Here is a 9,093-nt window from a genome sequence, read left to right on the forward strand (position 1 = left end):
TTTTCAATTTATCTGTACCCGAACACGAGGCTATGCGATCCTATATTAAGGAGTCGTTGGAGAAGGGTCATATTAGACCATCCTCTTCACCCTTAAGTGCTGGGTTTTTTTTGTGGCTAAGAAAGATGGGTCATTAAGGCATTGAATTGACTATCATTCCCTCAACAAAATTACTGTTAAATATCAGTATCCATTACCCCTGATTTCTGATCTATTCTCCAGAGTTAAAGGTGCTTGCTGGTTTACAAAGCTTGACCTCAGGGGGCGTATAATCTTATTCGCATTAAGCATGGGGATGAATGGAAGACGGCGTTTAATACTCCGGAGGGACATTTTGAGTACCTGGTGATGCCTTTTGGGCTCACTAATGCCCCTTCTGTCTTCCAGTGCTTCATGAACGATATTTTCTGAGACTTGGTGGATAAATTTTTGATCGTCTATCTGGATGATATTTTGATCTTTTCCAAGGATTGGGACTCTCATGTGGAACATGTTCGGGCTGTGTTCTGGATTTTTAGGGAGAATTCCCTGTATGTCAAGGGATCGAAATGCCTTTTTGGTGTACAGAGGAATTCATTTTTGGGATTTATTTTGTCTCCGTCAACTATTGAAATGGACCCGGCCAAGGTACAGGCCATTTATGATTGGGTTCAGCCCACTTCTTTGAAGGCCCTCCAGAAATTTTGGGGTTTTGCTAATTTTTATCGTAAATTTATAGCTAATTTTTCTGGTATTGCCAAACCATTGACTGATTTGACTAAGAAGGGTGCTGATGTGCTGAATTGGTATCCGGAGGCTGTTTCTTCCTTTTAGGAGCTGAAGCGAAGGTTCACTTCTGCTCCGGTTTTGCGGCAACCTGATGTCTCACTCCCGTTTCAGGTAGAGGTGGACGCTTCTGAGATTGGTGCAGGAGCTGTTTTATCCCAAAAAGATCCTGTAACATCTAAAATGAATCCCTGTGCTTTCTTTTCTCGAAAGTTCTCTCTATCCGAACGTAACTATGATGTGGGGAATTGGGAACTGTTAGCCATGAAATGGGCATTTGAGGAGTGGAGACATTGGTTGGAGGGAGCTAAACATCAAGTCGTGGTCCTTACTGACCACAAGAATTTGATTTACCTGGAGTCGGCCAAACGCTTGAATCTTAGACAGGCTTGGTGGGCCTTGTTTTTCACACGTTTTGATTTTGTGATCTCTTTTCTTCCGGGCACTAAGAATGTCAAGGCAGACGCCCTCTCTAGGAGTTTCTTTGCTGATTCTCCGGTTGTAACCAAGCCTGCTACCATCTTAGGTGAGGGGGTAGTTCTTTCTGCCATCTCGCCCGATTTGAGACGAGCTCTGGAAGAGTTTCAGGAGGACAAACCTGAGCGTTGTCCCATTGGAAAATTGTATGTTCCTGACCAGTGGAGGAAGAGAGTGATGTCTGAAGTTCATTGCTCTGCATTGGTTGGTCATCCAGGTATTTTTGGTACTAGAGATTTGGTGAGTCAGTCTTTTTGGTGGCCCGCCTTGTCTCGTGATGTCAGGAATTTTGTGCAGTCCTGTGGGACTTGCTCTCTGTCTAAACCTTGCTCTCGCTCTAGTGGGTTGTTGATGCCTTTGCCGGTGCCCAGGAGGCCATGGACCCATATTTCAATGGATTTTATCTCTGATATGCCTGTCTCTCAGAGAATGACTGTTATTTGGGTGATTTGTGATAGATTCTCTAAGATGGTCCTTCTTGTACCACTCCCTAAGTTGCCATCTTCCTCAGCGATGGTGCCCTTGTTTTTGCAACAGGTGGTTCGCTTGCACAGGATTCCTGAGAACATTGTATCTGACAGAGGAGTTCAGTTTTTGTCTAGATTTTGGAGGACTTTCTGTTCCAAGCTGGGAATTCAGTTGTCCTTCTCCTCTGCGTTTCACCCTCAGACCAATGGGCAGACGGAGAGAACAAACCAGACTTTGGAGTCGTATTTAAGATGTTTTATTTCTGCTGATCAGGATGATTGGGTTTCATTTTTGCCCTTGGCCGAATTTGCTTTAAATAATAGAGCTGGTTCTGCCACTTTGATGTCACCTTTTTTTTGTAACTTTGGGTTTCATCCTCGATTCTCTTCAGGGCAGGTGGAGTCTTCTGCCTGCCCAGGTGTTGACACTGTGGTGGAGAGAATGCACCAGATCTGGGAGCAAGTGGTGGATAAGTTGTCTCTCTCCCAGGAAAAGGCCCAGCGGTTTTCCAACCGGCATAGGATCATTGGTCCCCAGTTTAAGGTGGGTGATATTGTTTGGTTGTCATCAAAGAATATCGCTATGAAGGTGGCTTCTCCAAAGTTTAAACCTAGATTTATTGGACCTTGCAAGATTTTGGAGATTCTTAATCTGGTCTCTTTTTGATTGGCTCTTCCTGTTACATTTAAGATCCATAACGTGTTTCATAAGTCTCTGTTAAAGAGGTTTGTTGAGCCAGTAGTTCCTGTGGTGGCACCTCCTGACCCCGTATTGGTTGAAGGTAATGTGGAATATGAGGTTGAGAAGATACTGGATTCTCGCCTGGCTAGACGGAGACTCCAGTATTTGGTTAAATGGAAGGGTTATGGCCAGGATGATAATTCTTGGGTCCCTGCATCCGATATTCATGCTGAAAGATTGGTTCATGCCTTTCATCGGGCCCATCCTGATCGCCCTGGTGGCGTGGATGATGGTTCGGTGACCCCTCCTCAAGGGGGAGGTACTGTTGTGAGTTCATTTTCCCCTTCACCGTCGATGTCTGATGAACTCCCTCTTCTGGTGAAGGAAGGTAGTGAGGCTGATTACCAAACACCTGATCTGGTAGATGATGACTGGGTAACAGGAAATTCTGACTGGATATAAGGCAGCCGACGCCCTTCTGAGTCGCTGGTGATTTCTCTGCTGGATTCTTGGAGACCAGTCTGATTCCTGCTTCCCAAAGATAAGTTTTTGCTCTGCTATTGAACTTATTAGTTTTGTTTTGTTTACTTTGTTTTTTGGAGTTCAGCCATCCCCGGTCGGGGGTGTGCTGAGTTCCATTTTTGTCTCTGATCAGTTTGTCTCTTTGCTCTGTCTTCAGAATTTACCTGAGTGCTGATATAGTCTTTTTGAAGTCCTAGCGACTTCAGGGCCTGTTTTTCCTATCAGACAGTTGGGACATTTTTTGGTAGGGTTTTTACGGATTGCAGACAACAGCTTTTCTCTCCTGTCCTTTTTAGTTAGCTTGGGCCCCATCGTTTGCTCAACCTATCTTTCTATCTGTGTTAGTGTTTTCACCGTCATTATATGTTGGGGGCTGCCTATTGCTTTGGGGTCTGCTCTGGGGCAGTTTAGATTTCCCCTTTCTTTCTTTAGGCCTATTTAGTTCTCTGGCTGTGATCGAGGGGTCTAGGGCATCGTAGGAACCCCCCACGGCTACTGTTAGTTGTTGTGGATAGGATCAGGGGTCTGCAATCCGATAGCTACCAACCTCTCCGGTTTTCTGGACTTAGCTTGTATTTTTGTTTTTTCCTGCTTCGGTGACTCATTCATAACAGTATTGACTGCTGTTCGATTCTCAAACATTATCGGATATCTGGTGTTCTTAGTTATTACGGTCACATCTCCACAGAGTCAGCGTGTGTGTGTGACTCTGTAAATACATATACAGACATTTCCATTTCTCCATACACCATACTGACTGCTGCCCGATTCTCAAACAGTATCGGATACATGGTGCTTTTAGTTATTACGGTCACATCTCCACAGAGTCAGCGTGTGTGTGTGACACTCCATAAATACATATACGGACATTTCCACTTCTCCATACACCGTATTGACTGCTGTCCGATTCTCAAACATTATCGGATATCTGGTGTTCTTAGTTATTATGGTCACATCTCCACAGAGTCAGCGTGTGTGTGACACTCCATAAATACATATACGGACATTTCCATTTCTCCCTACACTGTATTGACTACTGTCCGATTCTCACACTGTATCGGATATCTGGTGTTCTTAGTTATTACGGTCACATCTCCACAGAGTCAGCGTGTGTGTGTGACACTCCGTAAATACATATACAGACATTTCCATTTCTCCATACACCATACTGACTGCTGTCCGATTCTCAAACAGTATCGGTATCTGGTGTTTTTATTATGGTCACATCTACATAGAGTCAGCGTGTGTGTGACACTCCATAAATACATATACGGACATTTCCATTTCTCCTTAAACCGTACTGACTGCTGTCTGATTCTCAAACAGTATCGGATATCTGGTGTTCTTATTTATTACGGTCACATCTCAACAGAGTGAGCGTGTGTGTGTGACACTCCGTAAATGTGGGGGCCAGCTAGTACTGAAGGTGGTGGAGGTGTTGCCAAAAGCACATTAGCAGCTAAGGAAGGGGAGGTGTTGAGCCTGCATCATCAGCTGGCACAAGAAGGCCTTTAAGGCTCCCTTTTCTGGGAGTAGGTAAACTGCTTTTAAAGCCAGAGCATCAGGAACAGGTTTTGGCTTACATTACCGAAACAGCCTCCAGCTCTATTGCCTCTACTTCTGAAGTTACAAAAACTGCAAGCACAGAGTCATCAGTGCAGGCTTCTGGTCAGGAACCACCCCTTTCCTTGTCTCCTTCACCCCCACTACAAGTGAAGGATGCGGCAGCCCACACTTCAGATTACTCCATGGAGCTCTTTTCACATGCCATGCCTGTTTTATCAAGTCAAATCCTGAATTCCCTAGTCCAACATGAATCAGAGATGGTGTGCACTGATGCACAGCCACTGCTTGATGATTCCGCTGGTACATTCACCCACAGCACTACATTCCTCTCGCACTCTATATAGCCAGAATGTGACACTGATGAAACTCGGGTGCCCCTTCCCGCATACTATACCACCTTACTTAGTGACACAGAGGAAGGTGCAGATAAAAGTGCCGGTTCCCTGAGCAGGTGGGGGGGTCCTACTCGTGGGCAACAGCAGTGCCACAGGCCCCCTCACAGTATGCAAAAGTGTCGCTGCCGGTGGGAGGGCCCACTCGCCGTCAGACATACTGTCATAATATGAAGGGCCCTGTGCCAGTGCTGTCGCCCACAAGTGGGCCCCCCCATGCTTGCTCAGGGCCACAGCACTTGCAAAACTTACCTCTCCCTGCTCCACCGCTGTGACGTCTTCCGCCTTTCCAGGCAGTGACATTCAGGTTACAGAGCGCGATGAAATCACGTCTGTATGCCCTCTACTGAAACAGTACAAGTGCAGTTAGCTTTAAAATGGCAATGCTGAGGAGTCCAGAGTAGAGCAGTGACCAGCGAGGAGAGGTATTTAATTTTTTTAAATGTTAAGAGCATTTTTTGGGGAGCAATATACACTGGAGAATGATATATGAGGCCCATCATACACTGGAGCATCATCCATTTGTCCCATCATATACTGGAGCATTCCAAATGGGGGACATCAGACACTGGAGCAGCATTTATAGAGCCCATTATACACTGGAGCATTAGAAATGGGGCCCATAATATATATAGCATTTTTTTTGGGCCCATAACACACTGGAGCATCGTCCATGGGGACCAACATATACTGGAGCATTCCAAATGGGGAACATTAGACACTGGAGCAGCATTTACGGGGCCTATTATACACTGGAGCATTAGAAATGGGGCCCATTATACATTATATGGACTCTATGGAGCATTATTTGGGCCCATAAGACAGTGGAGCATCATCCACGGGGACCAACATATACTGTAGCATTATGTGGAGTGCATCATATACTGTATGGAACATTATATGGAGGCCAATTATTCTGTATGGAGAAATATGGGGCTCATTATTCTGTATGGCAAACTACGTAGTGGCCATAATACTGTATGGAGTAATATACTGTCCATTTTTTGAGCTATTGTAAAATTTAAAATAGATAATATCAGTCATGTCAAGTAAGCAGTGAAGTATTTTTCATAGTACTATACCTATATTTCTGTGCTGTATCAGATCATTATGAATTGTGGTATGTGTTAAAGGGGCGCACTGACACTCTTTGGCCCAGGGCACACGCAAACCTGGTGCTAATGTGATAATAGGTTGCAATGGTGAAGATGCTGTTACAATGGTTGCCATGTTGATGATGATTTCTTAATAGGTTGCAATGGTGACGGTTATGTCATATCCTCCATCCCATAGTCCAGTGCCCATATACCCATCACACATCCTCCATCCCATAGTCCCGTGCCCATATACCCATCATACATATCCTCCATCCCATAGTCCAGTGCCCATATACCCATCACACATCCTCCATCCCATAGTCAACCATTATGACATCATAATGAGCGGCAGGGCTTGCAACCTATGATGACATCAGAGTCGCCATGGCAACCATTATGACATCATAATGAGGGATGGGGCTTGATACACACACACTTTTTCCCCATTATGTAGATAGGGGCAAAATTGTTTGGTGAACTGGAACGCGCGGGGTTAAAATTTCGTCTCACAACATAGCCTATGAAACTCTCGGGGTCCAGACGTGTGACACTGCCAAATTTTGTGGCTGTAGCTGCGATGGTGCGGATGCCAATCCCGGACATACACACATACATACATACATAGATGCACACACTTGAGCTTTATGTATTAGATATGTAATATATAAAGCTCAAGTGTGTGTATGTATGTATGTATGTGTGTATGTCCGGGATTGGCATCCGCACTGTCGCAGCTACAGCCACAAAATTTGGCACAGTCACACATCTGGAGTTTAGAAGGCATAATAAGCTGTGTTTTTTCTGTGGCGACGTCTCTCATACTATTTCTGTCTGCCCAAAACGAGAGAAACGTTTTGCACACACATTTGCTGTGGGCAGTATACAACCTAAGTTTCTTTTGGCAATTACTCTGATCTGCTCCTTATCCACATTTTCCATGAAGGCTTTTGTGGATTCAGGACCAACGTTGAATCTGATGGATTTGGACTTTGCTAAACGTTGTGGTTTTTCCATGACACCTCTGCGGATGCCTATTCCTTTGAGCGGTATTGATGCTACACCTTTGGTAGAGAATAAACCTCAGTTTTGGACCCAGGTGACGATGCGGGTTGCCCCAGACCACCAAGAAAATTGTAAATTTTTGGTGCTGCATAATTTGCATGATACTATTGTTCTGGGTTTTCCTTGGTTGCAAACTCTTAATCCAGTTTTGGATTGGAAATCTGGGTCTGTGGTGAGTTGGGGTTGTCAGTGTGTTCTTAGGGGACGCTCCTGTTTTCTCCACCTCTCCTCAGTCTCATGATATTCCTGATTATCTAGCCGATTTTTCTGATGTATTTAGTGAGAGCAAGTCTGCGTCTTTGCCTCCTCATAGGAGTTATGACTGTGCAATTGAGTTGATGCCTGGGTGTAAATCTCCCAAGGGTCGGCTTTTCAACTTATTAGTACCCGAACATGATGCTATGCAATCCTATATTAAGAAGTCATTGGAGAAGTGTCATATTAGACCATCCTCGTCACCTTTAGGTGCTTTTTTTTTGTGGCCAAAAAAGATGGTTCATTAAGACCGTGTATTGATTATCGTTCCCTTAACCAGATGACGGTTAAATATCAGTACCCGTTACCTCTGATGTCTGATTTATTCTCCAGAGTTAAGAGTGCCTGCTGGTTTACTAAGCTTGACCTCAGGGGGGCGTAAAATCTTATTCGCATCAAGCACGGGGATGAAAGGAAGACGGCGTTTAATACTCCGGAGGGACATTTTGAGTACCTGGTGATGCCTTTTGGGCCTTCTGTCTTCCAGGCCTTTATGAATGATATTTTCCGTGACTTTGTGGATAAGATTTTGATCATCTATCTGGATGATATTTTGATCTATACTAGTGATTGGGATTCTCATGTGGAACACGTCCGGACTGTGTTCAAGATTTTGAGGGAGAATTCCTTGTTTGTTAAGGGATTGAAATGCCTCTTTGGTGTACATTTTCAACAAACTTTATTGAATTTTAAATATTAACAGTAATATTGTGTCATCATCATATTACAGTAGGTTACAATTAACAGTAATAGATCGTTTCAAAATAACCAGTAGGGCTATCTTAAAAAAATTAAGTATTTAAACTGACTAACAGTAATATATTTATATATACTGACATCCAATGAGATATAGTAATACACTAACAGTAATATAAATATCACAATACTGTATCCATTAGAGAGGATATATTTGTTCAATCAAGTTTAAAATTTGTTATATTATTTTGTTAGTTATACCATGGAAGGAGAACAAACAGAGTTCAAGACTAGTGTTGAGCGATACCGTTCAATACCCAAAAATATCGTATCGGATGGTATCGCCCGATACGAAAAAAATATCGGGTATCGCCGATTCCGATACCGGAAGTCCCATTCAAGTCAATGGGACTTCCGGTATCGGAATTAAAAAAAGCCCTTTATTTCCTTTTTGGCTAATTCTACATAATTGAAAACAAATAAGAATCATGTAGAATGTATTGTGGGAGGTGGAGGAGACATTAAAAGCATAGTGGTTTATTCAAATCACATGGCATAGCATTAATTCCAATTTTTTTTTTCCGTACGTTCGGAGTTAAAAAGATATTGACTATGTTAACCTTTTTTATATTTTGTCAGATATGTATGTTTCACAACTTCCATGCTCTTCACGTTCTTTTGTACTTCTCCCACACTTTCTCCTTCATGATCCGCAGCAGTAGCATTTTTTTCATCAACTTTTTCTTCACCTTATTCATCTTCTTCTTCTTCATCTTCTTCCCATTAATTTTTTTTTCCATTCTTCATATTCTTCTTATTCAGCTATTATCAATTTTAATATGCTATTTCTTCATCTTCTTCCTATTCTTCTTTGTCTTCATTTTCTTATGGTGACAGGCATTCCTGTAGTACTTATCTATAAAAGTTATAAGATTACACCTTACGTTCTGCCTGTCACTAAAGATTTACAACAGGATTTGTCCGCGTTCAGTTTGGCCTGCAGCAGCAGGCATTTTCCAGGGGCACCACGAGGAGGAACGGACTCACCCCCATTTACTGCTTAGTCTTCTTCTGCTTATAATTTTGATTTCTTCTATGCTGATTTTTAGTCT

Source organism: Dendrobates tinctorius, unplaced genomic scaffold (assembly GCF_039654945.1).
Source record: "Dendrobates tinctorius isolate UK_male_01 unplaced genomic scaffold, ASM3965494v1 ptg000127l, whole genome shotgun sequence".
Lineage (NCBI taxonomy): Eukaryota > Metazoa > Chordata > Amphibia > Anura > Dendrobatidae > Dendrobates > Dendrobates tinctorius.